The 17,210-nt window shown below is 38.8% G+C and overlaps 1 long non-coding RNA gene across 1 annotated transcript; it reads right to left on the reverse strand.

Annotated features, from left to right (window-relative positions):
• Positions 1–2,092: 2,092 nt before the first annotated feature.
• On the reverse strand, positions 2,093–5,350 carry LOC139781856 (uncharacterized). The gene is made up of 4 exons (XR_011720709.1): positions 4,874–5,350; positions 3,825–4,107; positions 3,356–3,650; positions 2,093–3,266 (listed from the first exon to the last, which is right to left on the reverse strand). It is a non-coding gene; the product is annotated as an uncharacterized lncRNA (long non-coding RNA).
• Positions 5,351–17,210: the final 11,860 nt, after the last annotated feature.

Genomic DNA, 17,210 nt, shown 5'->3' on the forward strand with positions numbered 1-17,210 from the left:
TAAACATTTCTCAAAAAATTCAAAATAATTTTTTAAATAACCCCTTTACCGATCTTCACTAAATTCAACCCTAATCTCCTTTACATGATACTCTATTATTTAAAAAAAATGCATCTCAATATCTCAAAATTTGCGGAAGTTACAACGAAAATAGACATTTCTCAAAAAATTTAAAAATTAAAAAAAAAACTCTTTACCAATTATCACCAAATACAATCTCATCCTTCCTTAAATGATGCCCTATCGTTTAAAAAAAATGCATCATTTTACATTTTATTACAGAAGTTAGAGCAACCACGGACATCAAATCTGTACATACACGCACATACATACACACACACACACACACACACACACACACACACACACACACACACACAGACACTTTTTAAACATGCAATTTTTTGACGTTTTAAAACATTTTGAACACATTAGCAGCGGCAACTCCAAAATTTTTTTTTTATGAAAGCAGTTTCTTCTATAAGAAAACAAAAAAAAAACATTATCGAGAACTACTCGAGCTGGATCTTGTGTAACGACGGTGTACGTCAATATCGAGGATTTCCTGATAAGTTCTCTCTCTCTCCGCGACCGAGTTTTTATTCTGCGCTGTGGTGATCGAGAGCTTCTACGACGATTCATGAACGACAAACATCTACATCTGCGATAACGTGGCGGGGTGTTCTTATCACTAACCACCCCATCGTAGTGGCGCGCGTTTCCCATATCCGGTGACATGCGTCGCATTGGCAATAGTCGGGGCTTTGGTAATAATACTGGAGCAACCGTTATTTCCTGTGGCCATCTATATATATATATACTAGCTGGTTACCCGGGCTTCGCCCCGGAGGACATATGTAATAAGACACGCAAATATTCTCTCTCTCTCTCTCTCTCTCTCTCTCTCTCTCTCTCTCTCTCTCTCTCTCTCTCTCTCTCTCTCTCTCTCTCTCTCTCTCTCTCTCTCTCTCTCTCTCTCTCTCTCTCTCCTCTCTCTCTCTCTCTCTCTCTCTCTCTCTCTCTCTCTCTCTCTCTCTCTCTCTCTCTCTCTCTCTCTCTCTCTCTCTCTCTCTCTCTCTCTCTCTCTCTCTCTCTCTCTCTCTCTCTCCCCCTCCCCCTCCCCCTCCTCCTCCCCCTCCCCCCCCCCCCCTCCCCCCTCCCCCCCTCCCCCTCCCTCCCCCTCTCTCCCCCTCTCTCCCCTTCTCTCCCCCTTTCACCCCCTCTCTCCCCCTTTCCCCCCCTCTCTCCCCCTCTCTCTCCTCTTTCTTCCTCTCTCCCCCTCTCTCCCCCTCCCTCCCCCTCCCAAAAAATTGGAAAAATTATAAAAACCGGTTTCCAAAAAAATCAGTAACAAAAACTATACACATCATGGCGCTCCCCGGAAAATTCTACCCCTACTTCATATACAATTCTTTAAGATTCGGTCAATTAATTCCCGAAAAATTGAAAAAATTTCGGTACCGGCTTCCAAAAAGATCGGTAACAAAAAATTATACACTTTATAGCACTCCCCGGAAAATTCTACCCCTGTTTAATCTATAATTCTTTGAGATTCGGTCAATTATTTCCCGAAAAATTAGAAAAATTAGAAAAACCGGTTTCCAGAAAATCGATAACAAAAAACTATACACATAGTGGCACTCCCCGGAAAATTCTACCCCTATTTCATATACTTATGGTAAAAATTCGGTTCAGGGGTTTGAGATTCGGTCAATTATTTCTCGAAAAATTAGAAGAATTAAAAAAACCGGTTTCCAGGAAATCGGTAACGAAAAACTATACACATAGTGGCACTCCCCGGAAAATTCTACTCCTATTTCATATTTTTGGTGAAAATTCGATTCAGGGGTTTGGGCTGGGCGTAATATATATACAATTCTTTAAGATTCGGTCAATTAATTCCCGAAAAATTAAAAAAATTTCGATACCGGCTTCCAAAAAGATCGGTAACGAAAAATTATACACTTTATAGCACTCCCCGGAAATTTCTACCCCTGTTTGGTCTATAATTCTTTAAGATTCAATCAATTATTTCCCGAAAAATTAAAAAAATTAGAAAACAAAAATTAGAAAAATTAGAAAAATTAAAAAAACCGGTTTCCAGAAAATCAGTAACAAAAAACTATACACATAGTGGCACTCCCCGGAAAATTCTACCCCTATTTCATATACTTATGGTAAAAATTCGGTTCAGGGGTTTGAGATTCGGTCAATTATTTCTCGAAAAATTAGAAGAATTAAAAAAACCGGTTTCCAGGAAATCGGTAACGAAAAACTATACACATAGTGGCACTCCCCGGAAAATTCTACTCCTATTTCATATTTTTGGTGAAAATTCGATTCAGGGGTTTGGGCTGGGCGTAATATATATACAATTCTTTAAGATTCGGTCAATTAATTCCCGAAAAATTAAAAAAATTTCGATACCGGCTTCCAAAAAGATCGGTAACGAAAAATTATACACTTTATAGCACTCCCCGGAAATTTCTACCCCTGTTTGGTCTATAATTCTTTAAGATTCAATCAATTATTTCCCGAAAAATTAAAAAAATTAGAAAACAAAAATTAGAAAAATTAGAAAAATTAAAAAAACCGGTTTCCAGAAAATCAGTAACAAAAAACTATACACATAGTGGCACTCCCCGGAAAATTCTACCCCTATTTCATATACTTTTGATAAAAATTCGGTTCAGAGGTTTAGGCTGAGCGATATTAAAGAATCCGTGAAAACACGTTTTACTCCTTTTCACCCCGTTAGGGCTCGAATTTCTAAAAATCCCTTCTTAGTGGCACTCCCCGGAAAATTCTACCCCTATTTCATATACTTTTGGTAAAAATTCGGTTCAGGGGTTTGGGCTGGGCGTTGATGAGTGAGTGAGTGAGTGAGTGAGTGAGTGAGTCAGGACATCTTCCTTTATATATATAGATATATATATATATATATATATATTTGTCCTGTGAATAGACGAGATGCGTTAACATGATCATAAAATAGTCTATTAAGTACAAAATCGATATGAATCGCATTTTACCTCCGTCCATATGTTTCATAGTATTTTCGGCTTCATCCGGAGTTTCAAATTCGATATAACTGATTGGGATGAAACTTATCTAAAGCAAAGTCAACTATCTTAATTTGATTATATGCCGGAAATATTTGTACGACATGGTCTTTGGTGACGTTCCGTATTAGATGACCGATGTGTATTTTTGTTAGTCTAGGAATCGGTGAACGCTCTCTGCGCTTTCTATGTAGGGAAGGAGATCTGTAAAATTAAAAAACAACTATTAACTCGATAATTAAATATAAACCAAAAAAATTAAAAAAGAGTCAATTTTATAACAGATACGATACCTGGATCGTCGATTTTTGTTTAGCTTTTTCGGAAATAGCATTGTTTTCTTTCTTTCTTTCTTTATTACGATTTTTATCCTTGTTCCTATCCCTTTTTCTCTCTCTTTCTTTGTCCCTTTCCTTCTCCTTATTATCATATCTCCGTGAGGCACGGCACTTTTGCTACGACTTCTCTTCCTCCCGAAATTTCTGGAACTGGCTGAAGAGCTGACAGAACTACTGTATGAACTACTGGAAGAGGAGCTTGATCTAGAACTACAGCCACTGCTGGAGCTTGAAGATCCTGAGCTGTTGTCTGATGAATTATCGAATACATTTTCATATAAATGCATGAATAAAATACAATTCAAAATATTGTATAGCTTAACGATAAAACAATCGGTCATCGAACAACTATTAACTTAATAATTAAATATAAACAAAATATGAACAAAAAAATTAAGAGTTAATTTTATAACAGATACGATACCTGGATCGTCCTTTTTGTTTAATTTTTTCGGAAATAGCATTGTTTCCTTTCCTCCTTTCTTTATCAACGATCTCTGTCCTTTCCCTCTCTCTTTCTTTATCCCTATTCTTCTCTTTATTGTCATGTCTCGATGAGACATCAGCATTTTTGCTATAACTTTTCTTTCTCTCTCGATCTCTGGAACTGGCTGAAGAGCTGACAGAACTATTGAATAAACTTCTTGAAAAGGAGTTTAATCTGGAACTATAGCCACTACTGGAGCTTGAAGATCCTGAGTTGTTATCTGATAAATTATCAAATACATTTTCATATAAATGCATCAATAAAATATAATTTAAAACAAAATTCTATATGGTTTTATAGATTTACACAAGCTTTTATTGAAAAAATTTCTGAAGGAAAAAAATGATTTATACATATATAACCCTTAAATGCCACCCGGGGTCCAGCCGACCCCAGACCCTTTAGAATGATATATTTTCAAATGTTTCCGCCAAAAATGGAGCTCATATTTATTTATTTATTATTTATTATTTTTTTGATTTTGGAGCCAATATTTTAACTGTTGGCGATCTTAATTTTTTATACTATGTTGAAATTGAAATTTTAACAATATAAGCATTTTATTCTCTTTTCTAAGCCTTGAACAACATTGAAAATAATTTTCATAACTAAATATCAAAAAATCAATAAGTAAGGAGACATTTTTCATGCTGGGGTCTTTTAGACCCCATGTGTCATTTACGAGATTCTTGAGAGGTGTGGCATTTAAGGGATAATCATGTTTAATTGAACATAATTTGATATAATAATAAATAAGCTTTTGTCCCTTTAAAAATTCTTTGTACGTAAGTATAAATCTATAAAATTATATAAAATGAACAATTTTTTTACCATAAGTATATGTATGTAGACTATATGTATATACATATACATATACATATAGATATACATATACATATATGTATTTACATATACATATTTACATATACATATACGTATATCTATATGTATATGTAAATATGTATAAAAAAATAGTTTAAACTTACCTCGTCGGAACTCATTTGGCTGGTATTTATTTACTTTTCTGCTTTAATTTTTAATCATCCCAAAAGAAATGTGCATAAATAATGACAATTCTGTTAAATTTTTTTGAAGATGTACCAGTAAACAGTAATGTCCTGCAACAAATAAATCAAGAAGGTACAACATAGTATCAATTTTCATTAATTAATAGGTAAAGTTAAATTTGTAAAAAAAAAACTAATTCTCTTCTCTCCAAATAATTTGTTAAAAGGAAATTTATAAGAAATGATTATTATATATATAAATTTAATGTCATTAAAAGATTTTACCTCTTTTTGATGTCTTTTTTTTCTTTTCTTCTTGCTCTCTCTCTCTCCCTCTCTCTTCCTCTTTGCTTTCTTTTTTTTGACTCCCTTCTTTATTTGATTTTGCCCATTTCTCCCTTTTTTTTCCCTCCTCCTCCCTCCCTCCTTTCTTCTTTCCCTGTTTCTCTCTACTTCACCTTGCTCTCTTTTTCTTTCTGTCTTTTTCTGTTTTTTTCTCTCCCTCCTTCCTCTCTTCCTCTCTCTCTCTCTCTCTCTCTCTCTCTCTCTCTCTCTCTCTCTCTCTCTCTCTCTCTCTCTCTCTCTCTCTCTCTCTCTCTCTCTCTCTCTCTCTCTCTCTCTCTCTCTCTCTCTCTCTCTCTCTCTCTCTCTCTCTCTCTCTCTCTCTCTCTCTCTCTCTCTCTCTCTCTCTCTCTCTCTCTCTCTCTCTCTCTCTCTCTCTCTCTCTCTCTCTCTCTCTCTCTCTCTCTCTCTCTCTCTCTCTCTCTCTCTCTCTCTCTCTCTCTCTCTCTCTCTCCCTTCTTTATCCCTCTTTCTCTTCTCTGTTCCTTTTCTCCCTTTCTTTCTTCCTCTCTTTTTTTTCTTAATACTTTGTTACAAATATATAAAATGAGATTTTTAATTTAACTTTTTTTATAATTATTGTTCGTTGTTTAAATTTTTCCCTTTTTCTCTTTCAATTTTTTAAAATTAATTTTTACTTCTATTTTTCCATAACATATAGTTTATTATTATATTATTAATTATATATATAATTTCCTTTTAAATTTTTCTTGTATAATATTATTCAAATTTTTTATTTTATCTTATTTGGATTATTTGGATTATTCTTAACTAATTTTTTCTTTTTTTTCTGACTTTAAATTTTTATAAATTTTTTTTTTAAATTTATTTTCGTCTAACTTATCTTTAGCTTTTGTATTCATTTAAATTAAATTTTTATCCAATAATCCTAATGAAAGTTAACTTCTACCCAAGTTAAAGTTAATTTCAATCCAAATTAAACAAAGAATAATTCAAGTCAAAGCCGATTTCAGTTCAGGTTAAGATTAGCTTTAATCCAAGTCAAAATTAATTTTAATTCGAATGAAAGCCAATTTTAATCAAAGTCAAAATCAATTTTAGTCAAAATTAATTTTAATTTAAGTCAAAATAAAATCCAAGTAAATTTCAATTTAAATTAGAACCAATTTCAATCAAAGTCAAAACTAATTTCAATCAAAAAATCGAAGTTAATTTCAATTCCAGTCAGAATTACCCTAAGAGCAAAAAGTCGTCTTTAAGTCGACTTGAAGTCGACTTGCACCAAAACTGACTTGGCAGAGAAGTCAACTTTTTTAAAGACAAAAGCCAACTTTGTCATGACGAAAAGTCGACTTTTGGTCGACTTATGAAAGTCAACTTTCTGTTGACTTTTTGTTAATTATGCTCTTAAGACCACTTCGACTAAGCTCTGATTAACTTAATCGTTGATTAGTCCATTGGAAATAACTAATCGCATTTGCCTAAAAGTTGAAGAGTTATATTTCATAAGATATCAAGAGTTATTATTCATTCCATAATTATTATTTGGATTTTTATTTACTCTGCCATTTTTTTGCATTAATTTGTCATATATTATTACTTATTTGTTATTCATTACGTTTTATTAATCAAGTATTTCTTTATAAACTTAATTTTTTACTTCGTTAGATAAATTATCATTATTTAAATAAACTTTTAACGAATCCCAAGAACGAACTCGCGAAAATACAACATACAATTGTCCATGATTAAAAATATTTTTTCGAAGATCTATTGCAATTTTGTCAAAGGTCTGACCTTGCGATTTATTTATAGTCATAGCAAATGCTAATTTCACCGGAAATTGTCTTCTTTTGAAAGTGAATGGATATACATTTTCGCAATATAAAGTGATACGATTAAGAAAGATAATTTCTCCAGTCTTGTTACCTGTCAAAATTTCGCAACGCAATAAGTTATTATCTAAATCTAAAACTAATAATCTGGTACCATTGCATAAACCTTCATTAATACTAAGATTTCTAATAAGTATGACAACAGTGTATTTTCTCAAACGTAATTCATGCGGTGGGAGACACGTTGGGTTTAAAGAGTTAAGATATTCTGTCAAAATTATTTCATGTATATCTTCATTATCTCCAGTCGTTTCAGGAGTATCTACACTTGTATAAACTCTCTCTGTTGTTTCATCCAACAAACTTACTACTTTTTCGTTTATTTCATCAACATCGACATTTCTTGCAGATAAAATGTTGCGCTCGTCCGCGCGTTCGCTGCACTCACAACACTCTCACTCGCGAACGCGGCGCGCGATCCCGTTGCCGGGAATAAAGACTCTCTCAATTAGAAAGGAACTCGTTTAATGGGTATTAGCGAATACAACGAAGGGCTCGTGAACACGTCTGTTCGACACGAAGGCCCAGCGAAGAATCTGAATGACGATGAACATCAACAAACAAATACACGGCTCGTCGTCAGGCACGTCGTCAGACAGCGCTTCGCGGCTGCCTTCCGGGTTTCTACCGGGCGTCACGGCTCGGGCGCAACACTGCCCTCCCTCTTCCAGATTGTCGTCCCGACAATCAAGGAGGTAGTTTACAGCCGTTCTTCCGGGATCTCAATGCCTCGATGCTTCTTTTTTTTTCCTTCTTGCCCTCCCCGAAGTGAAACTCTCGGGTTACCAGGCTGCATCCTCATCAGGCAAATCTCTGACCGATCCGCCGCCTGTGCTCCTCTTCTGTCTTGAGGACTTGCGGCCTTCTTTCTTCCTTTTTCAGGCAAGGGGGGGGAAATGTAACTACCGTGGACCCTTTGTCCAAAGGACTCCCCAAGCCTCCGCCTTGGCATTTGCCCGTAGTCCCTCGGAAAACCACGGATCGAAAACCTCGGGAAAGGCGGTCTTCTTAAAAAAAGGGGGTCTTCCTTGAAGGAGAAAACAAAAACGAAACTCGAAGGAGGAGAAGGTCCACTCGGCCTCCGCAGAAGTCGGAGTCGTTCCTCGTCCGTAGCCGCCTCTGGCACTCCCTTCTTCCCTCCTTCTCGAGTAACTGAAAAACAATTAAAACGTGTAAACATTGTAAACATAAATAAGAATTATTTCCCCTCTCCCCTCGGGCTCCGCTAGACTCCTCGCGTCACGACCTAACCCAAATGTCTCTCTACGAAAGGAGCTAACCTATCAGCATGTACAATCTTCTTCCTATTCCGAGGAGACCTGTGAATACAGAACACTACATCACTTAATTTCCTAACTATAGAATATGGGCCCTCCCAACTGCTCTGCAACTTAGGAGCCCTCCCTCTCCTCCTTTGAGGATTAAACAGCCAAACTTTCTGCCCCTCTTGGAAAAGAAATGATCTCGCTCTCTCATCATACCAGGTTTAGTCTTCGAAGATCTCAACGACATTCTCTCTCTCGCCTCAAAATGAATTCTTCCTAATCTCTTCCTCAAGTCCTGGACGTAATTCCCGGAAGATTCCTGCTCCTGAACGCCCGGAGAATTACCTTGTAACAAATCTAGAGAAAGTCTTAAGTCTCTAGCGAAATATAACTCTGCTGGAGTGAGACCCGTGGTCTCATGCTTAGATGATCTAAATGCCAGTAGAAACATGGGAATCCACCTATCCCAATCTTTTTGATTCTCAGAGACAAATTTCGCCAAGAAATTCGTTATCGTCTGATGTTGACGTTCGACTTGGCCATCCGACTGGGGATGTAAAGGAGTAGTCCTTGTCTTTTTAATTCCCAGAAGGTACACTAATTCCCAAAATAATTTAGACTCAAAATTTCGCCCTTGGTCAGTGTGGATTTCTGAGGGTACTCCGTGTCTGGAGATAACCTCGTTAACGAAGATCTCGGCGATAGTCCTTGTCCTAATATTCTTGACTGGAAAAGCTTCTACCCATTTAGTGAAGCAATCAACGATCACAAGTAAATATTTGTTCCCGGCGGAAGTTCTTGGGAGGAGACCAAGTATATCCATTTGTACCCTCTGAAAAGGGGTCCCCACGTTATAAATTTGAAGAGGAGATTTTCCCTTGCCTGAGGGACCCCTCTTGGCTACACAGACACGACAAGATCTGCACCAGTCTTCCACATCGCGCTTACAGGTAGCCCAATAAAAACGTCGACGGATTTTACTTAAGGTCTTATTCATCCCAAAATGCCCTCCCGAAGAAGAATCGTGAGCTTCCTCTAAAATTCTGGCAGCCTGACTTCGAGGAACCACCAGCTGAAAATGAACAGAATTTAGATTAGGGGCTTCCCACTTCTTATAAAGAATATTATCTTTAACAACAAGAGCATCCCAGTATGCCCAATAAATCTGAGAAGAAATATCTCCTGATGCTATTTCAGAACGAGGAGGACGAACACCTACCTCCTTCGCCTGTAAAATTAAAGAAATGTCCGGATCCAATCTCTGCTCCTTTCGCCAAAGTTCCAGACTTCCAGTGTCTAAGGAGATTCGAGCAACAGTCTCTTCTTGTCCTTGAAAAGATTTTCTTTCCACCTTTGCACAATACTGACAATTTTCCATCTCACACAGTCGCCTTGATAAACCGTCGGCATTCTTGTGAGAAAAGCCTTTACAATGAACCACAGAAAATTCAAACTGTTGGAGTCTCTCCAACCAACGAGCCAATTGCCCTTCTAAATCTTTGAAGGACATTAACCACTTCAAAGAGACATGATCCGTGCGAATTAAAAATTTTCGCCCCAAAAGGTAATGGCGAAAAGATTTAAGAGAGTCGACAATCGCCAAAAGTTCGCGGCGAGTCACACAATAATTTCTTTCTGCTTTATTTAGGACACGACTATAATAAGCAATTACTCTTTCTTTTCCTTCCTGTTCCTGAGAAAGGACCGCGCCAATCCCAACACCAGAAGCATCTGTATCGACAATAAATTCTCCTTCCCCATCAGGAAAAGATAGAATTGGGGAAGATGATAATACAAGTTTTAATTCTTCGTAAGCCTTTTGACAATTTTCTTCCCAAACAAATTTAACTTTATTTTCCGTAAGAATAAATAAAGGCTTGGCTATTGAAGAAAATCCTCTAATGAATTTTCTATAATAGGAACAAAACCCGAGAAAACTCCTCAATTGCTTCTTTGTGTGAGGGACAGGCCAGTCTCTCACTGCAGAGATCTTTTCAGGATCTGTTGCAACGCCCTCGGAAGAAATTACATGACCTAAATATTTTACATTTCTTTCAAAAAGGACACATTTTTTTGGATTGATTTTTAAATTAGCCTTTCGCAATCGAAGAAAAACCTTTTTCAGATTCTCAACCATTTCGTTAAAATTCTTCCCGAAAATAATTACATCGTCCAGATAAACTAAGCAAATCTTAAATAATAAACCATGAAGAACTTTTTCCATAAGACGTTGAAAAGTCGCGGGGGCGTTACACAATCCGAATGGCATCACAGTAAATTGCCAAAGACCATTGCCAATAGAAAAGGCCGTCTTTTCCCTATCCTCGGGATGTATTTTCACCTGCCAATATCCGCTTTTAAGATCGAGTGTAGAAAACCAAGTGTTACCTGCTAACTGGTCGAGGATATCGTCAATTCGTGGTAAAGGAAAGGAGTCTTTCATAGTTACATCATTCAATCTCCTATAATCCACGCAGAATCTAATCGATCCATCCTTTTTTTTTACTAATACTGCAGGAGAAATCCAGGGACTTTGTGATGCTTCGATCACTCCTTGTTCCTTCATTTCCTCAATAATCTCATTGACTTCCTTTCTCATGTTAAACGGGATTCTGCGTGGTACCTGTTTAATAGGGAGAGAATCTACAACGTTAATTACATGTCTAACTACATCATAATTTCCCGCAACAATCTTTTCAGAAAATACATCCCGATATTCACGAATGAATTCGACAAAAACATTTTGCTGATTATCGGAAAGATTCTTAGAATTTTTAGAAAGGAGCTCCTCCAAAAGGGGAGAGAACTCCTCAGAATCCTCCGTTTGGGCAATCCTTCGAACAACAGAAGGTGCGCCAAAAAAAGAATCGCAAACTTGACCGAAATCTGTCTTCCGGAGAAAATCCACCCCCAGAAGACAATCATCCGCAATATCCGACACTAATATTGGAAGCTCAAATGAGTTTTTACCAAGTTCAACCTTGGCGAGAATTTCAAAGTCAACCATAACGTCTTCCCCCGTGGGATACTTAAACCTTCGACCGAATACCGGAAATCTCCGTTCCCCTTCACGAACGAATTTCTTATTTATTAAAGAAACATCAGAGCCCGTATCTATTTTGAAAATGCATTCTTTATTATTTAGAAAACCAGTGTAACAATAATCTTTAAAAACTTTATGCACCCTTTTAACAAGAAAACACCGTTTCGTCGGGGATTTATCCACGCAAGTTGATCTCTCCCCGCCGAGATCAACTAAACCGCGTTTTCCTTTTTATCCGGACACTCGTTACGGAAATGCCCTTGCCTCCCGCAAAGCCAACATTCCTTCGGCTTATTCTTAACAAATCTTCCCTTTTCTCCTTCTTTTATGTTCTCTTTCTCTTTTTGTTCACCCAAAATAGGATTTGCTGTTTCATTAGTTCCCCCATTTTTATTGAAAAACTTTCCACCTCTATTTCTTTCCCCAAAGCTTTCGCCCTGAATAGCTTTAACCGCTTTCGCCCTTTCCACCGCGATCTTTAATGAAGTGACCCCTTCCAATTGTAAAGTTCTCTTGACAAACCCATCAAACAAAGCGGAAACGAACTGTGAGCAAGCAATCTTATCCCGCACAGCATAAGTGCATTCGGGATAGGCCAGGCGCGAGAGCCTTTCAAGATCGGAGCCCAGCGCTGCGTATTCCTCCCCGAATTTTTGTTTCCTATTGGTAAAAAGAGAGTAATAATTTTGTGAGAGGTGCCCCTCTCCGAAACGCAGCTCGAGCTTTTCAGTGAGCTCCGCGAATGTGAGAGATTCGATTCCATCGGCGCATGATTCGAGAAGTGACCGTGCCTTCCCGCGCAGACACGATGCCAATACGACTGCCTTTTCCGCCTCGGTCCACAAATTCGCGCGCGCGATTAAAAGAAATTGCGCTAAGAATTCGCGAAGCGGCGCCGTCCCGTCAAACGTGTCCGGCTTCAACTTCAAACCACGCGACGCCTCACTCGAACCTCCGCACGCGGCGCGCCCCGCACACGCGCCCTCACCCGCGCCCATCACACGCAGCGGCTCGACCAAATTTCCGCACGCGGCGCGCCCCGCACACGCGCCCTCACCCGCGCCTATCTCCCGCGGCGCCTCATTCGAAATTTCGCCGCGAGAAACGTTATTGGAAGGACTTAGCTGATGTACGGCGAGTTGCTCCTGGAGACGTGCCACCGCAGCGTCGCGTTCCCTCAAACGAGCCTCCAACTCGCTGCGGAAAAGCTGTTGCTCCTGCTGCTCCAGCTGCCGCTCCTGACGCAGCTTTTGAAGCTCCAAATAGACAGCTTCGAAAGCGCCCGTCTCAGCCTCCGTTACCCTCGCATCCTGCGGATGGGTCGCGCCCGCCTCCGTTGCCGTCGACGCCGCGGCCTGCGAACGGGTCCTCGGTGGGGTGTGCGTGGTCGTCATCCTGTCCGGGATACTTTTATCCCGGACGAGCCCCCAAAATGTTGCGCTCGTCCGCGCGTTCGCTGCACTCACAACACTCTCACTCGCGAACGCGGCGCGCGATCCCGTTGCCGGGAATAAAGACTCTCTCAATTAGAAAGGAACTCGTTTAATGGGTATTAGCGAATACAACGAAGGGCTCGTGAACACGTCTGTTCGACACGAAGGCCCAGCGAAGAATCTGAATAACGATGAACATCAACAAACAAATACACGGCTCGTCGTCAGGCACGTCGTCAGACAGCGCTTCGCGGCTGCCTTCCGGGTTTCTACCGGGCGTCACGGCTCGGGCGCAACAATATAACGTGATTAGCCATAGTTTTATATCGTTTATGTGTTATAATGTCTCCATACATATCTTTTATCATATCAGAGTTAACGTTTGCTACACATTTTTCTGGAATATGAATATTATCCGAGTGATCATTTAAAGATCCGTTACCTAAATTTAATAAAAATTGTGCAAATTCTTTTTCTTGAGGTAAAATTCTCATATTTTGTGTCAATGAAAATATTTTAAATTGTTTCCATAGAGTACTAAATTTTATCGATAAATTTATAATTTCACAACGCGTAGCTCTTTCTTTTATAGGTAATAATTGTCTAAAATCTCCACCAAGAAGAACAATTTTACCACCGAAATATAAATCATTTTGCATTATATCGCGTAATGTTCGATCCATTATTTCTAATACATAACGTGGTGCCATAGGAGCTTCATCTACAACAAAAACATCCACAAGTTTTAAATTTTCAGCTTCTTTAGACTGAACTTTAATGTTCGATGTAGAATCGGCGAAAAGAGGTACAGGTAATCCAAAAACTTTGTGTATTGTTTTTCCATTTGGAAGTAATGTCGCAGCAATACCAGTAAATGCCATGGTACTTACTACTTTTCCTCTGCTTTTAAGTAAATAATACAATGTTGTATAAATAAAAGTTTTACCGGTACCACCTGGACCATCAATATAAAAACAAGTATTATTGTAAGTATTATTGTTATTTATTGTTGCTTCTAAAATAATATCAACAATTTGTTTTTGTTCTACACTTAATTGTTCATATTTACGCGCGCGCTTTTATTTTATTTCACGAATAGAACAACACAGGCGCGCGCTCCGCGCGCGCATTTATTTTATTTCACAAATATACAACCATAAATTTTTTATATTTTTATTAGAAGTGAAGAGATAAGTCGCTAATATCGACATAGGTCCTCTAAAGCAACACCTTCTTATTTCTCGAAAACTAAACACCGCACTTTATTAATGCTGATGAGGACCTAATTTACTTATATAATTATAGACGTAAAAACCCATAGACGTAAAAACGAATCATTCAAAAGCAATTATTAAAAATAAAATTTACCCATATTTCTTTTACTAATTGTACAGTTTAAATAATAGTGAATATATTATTGATAATATTAGATCATTTTACATGTTTGTAACGTCCTAAAACTATTTAAATTTTTCTTTTTTTTTATTTTTCTCATAATGCAGTTTTATATTTAAATATAAAATTGAGATGCAACGTAAACTGGCATACTTATTGATAAAACAGATTATAAGTTAGTAAAAATCAAATCGAATAGAATAAAAAACATAGCATAAGAAGATCTTGCTGCGAAATTATGAGATAAATTTACTGGCATGCTGTCGGCATACTGCCAACATTTTGTTATGTGGGATAAAGCAATTGTGAAGCAACACACAGTAACAGACTACGAAGGTAGAAAATGAAAGGTTTCGAGTTTAAATCCTGATCGGCTCTGTTAATTTTTCCGTTTACCCCTCTCGCTGTCCAAAATTTCCTTCCGTATCTTTCCTCCACCCTCACTACACTCCTTGTTTTCTCGTATATTTCCATGATCCTCTTTCCCAACCTCTCACTCACCCATGGTTTTTTCAGACATCTTCCAAAAACCCTCCTGTCCACTGAATCAAATGCTGCCCTTAGATCGACAAAAAAAGCCTTCTTTTTCCTCTTTAATCGCTTCCCTATCGCATAATTCAGTGTGTAAATGTTGTCCACCACTCCTCTCCTCTTCCTAAACCCTGCTTGGCTTTCTGGAATCATCCCCTTCTCCACCATCTCTTCCCTCAACCTATTTGCTAATATCGACGCGTACATTTTGTACGCCGTCGGTATCAGCGTAATCCCTCTATGTTCACTCACCTCTTTTGCCCCTCTTTTTCGCTATTGGAACGACTACTCCGTCCTTCCACGCCTCTGGAAAACCCTCTCCTTTCCATACCCCTGGTAAAAATTACCGTTAGAAACGGATAGAACGTGCATTCTATCCGTTTCTGACTGTTTTACTATGCGTTTCTTTCCCTGCAATTACGGATAGAAGCAGATGAAAAGTGTTGCAGATTCTATAAGACTGTGTACGCAAATACGGTGAGGAAGGCTAACTGCATCTAACTGATTCCTAACGGAACGGAACTTCTATCTGAACCTATGCGCAGACGAATTATGAATCCTATCCGTTTTTATACGCAGCCAATTTTGAATGTCTATCCGCATCTGATTGCAAAACCAGGCAGGATATCTATCTGCATTTGCATGCAATTATGATTTGCCCGCTCTATCCGTTTCTAACTGCAAATGCATTTTATTCATTTCTTATTACTGCAAATACATGTACATTGTGGGAGGTTTGTAGTTATCAGGTAGATTCTACCTTTAAACGCCAGGAGAAGGGATTCCTTTAGTTACGACACTGTAATTTTTTTGGTTGTCGCCTGACAGAACGCCTGCTTATATATTATGGCTGGTTGTATTTTAAATGTGAGACACGCTTTCCATCATGCGCCGCCTAGCGGCGTCGTCGCGAAGATACAGATGGATGCGGTATCCGCAATTACGGATAGATACCGTCAGCATTTGATGCGTACAGAATGCGGACAGAAACATACAGGATTCGTATCTGTAGTTGCAGACAAATTCCTATAGGTCGACATTGCGTACAGATGCAGATGGATGCGGTATCCGCAATTACGGATAGATACCGTCAGCATCTGATGCGTACAGAATGCGGACAGAAACAGACAGGATTCGTATTCGTAGTTGCAGACAAATTCCTGTAGGTCGACATTGCGTACAGATGCAGATGGATGCGGTATCCGCAATTACGGATGGATACCGTCAGCATCTGATGCGTACAGAATGCGGACAAAAACAGACAGGATTCGCATCCGTAGTTGCAGACAAATTCCTGTAGGTCGACATTGCGTACAGATGCAGATGGATGCGGTATCCGCAATTACGGATAGATACCGTCAGCATCTGATGCGTACCGACTGCGGATAGAAACAGACAGGATTCGTATCCGTAGTTGCAGATAAATTCCTGTAGGTCGACATTGCGTACAGATGCAGATGGATGCGGTATCCGCAATTACGGATAGATACCGTCAGCATCTGATGCGTACAGAATGCGGACAAAAACAGACAGGATTCGCATCCGTAGTTGCAGACAAATTCCTATATAAGTCGACATTGCGTACAGATGCAGATGGATGCGGTATCCGCAATTACGGATAGATACCGTCAGCATCTGATGCGTACAGAATGCGGACAGAAACAGACAGGATTCGTATTCGTAGCTGCAGACAAATTCTTGTAGGTCGACATTGCGTACAGATGCAGATGGATGCGGTATCCGCAATTACGGATAGATACCGTCAGCATCTGATGCGTACAGAATGCGGACAGAAACAGACAAGTTTTTCTATTGCAAAAGCTTATAGATGCTGTATGCCGATAGATTTCCATTAGATACAGTTATACGTCGTTACATTTTCTGTCTGTATTTGCAGATACAATAGTGCTGCTTACAGAAACGGATAGAGCTAGACAAGCTTGCAGTTACAGCGGATAGGATTCCGTTACATACCATCAGAAATTCTATCTGTTTCTAACTGTTTCTAACGGTAATTTTTACCAGGGACTCTCCTGCATACTTCCTATAACGCCTTTCTTAAACCACTTCCCCCATAACTCCACACTTCATTTCCTATCTCGTCCTCTCCCGCCGCTTTACCTTTTTTCAGCCCTTTCAGCACTCTCTCTACTTCCTCCCATCCTATCTCCTTCTCTTTCTCCACTTCCCCCTCCGCCCCTTACTCTCCCTCCTCTCCTTCTCCTAGCCTTCGCTTGTATTCCGTTCCTTCTAACATCACTCTAAAGTATTTATCCCACTCCTCTATTGTTATCTCCTTATTAATTTCTACCCTTCTTCTCCTTTCCTTGTTTATTACTTCCCACACCTGCTTCTCTGTTCTCGCCTCCCTTGCCTCTTTCAGCAGATTTCCCTTTTTTCTTCCTTTTTCCTCACACATTTCCTTATACTTCTTCTTTCTTCTCTTATGAT

This window comes from Temnothorax nylanderi, unplaced genomic scaffold (assembly GCF_030848795.1).
Source record: "Temnothorax nylanderi isolate EJ_2023f unplaced genomic scaffold, tnyl_v1.0 TNYL_tig0369_pilon, whole genome shotgun sequence".
NCBI lineage: Eukaryota > Metazoa > Arthropoda > Insecta > Hymenoptera > Formicidae > Temnothorax > Temnothorax nylanderi.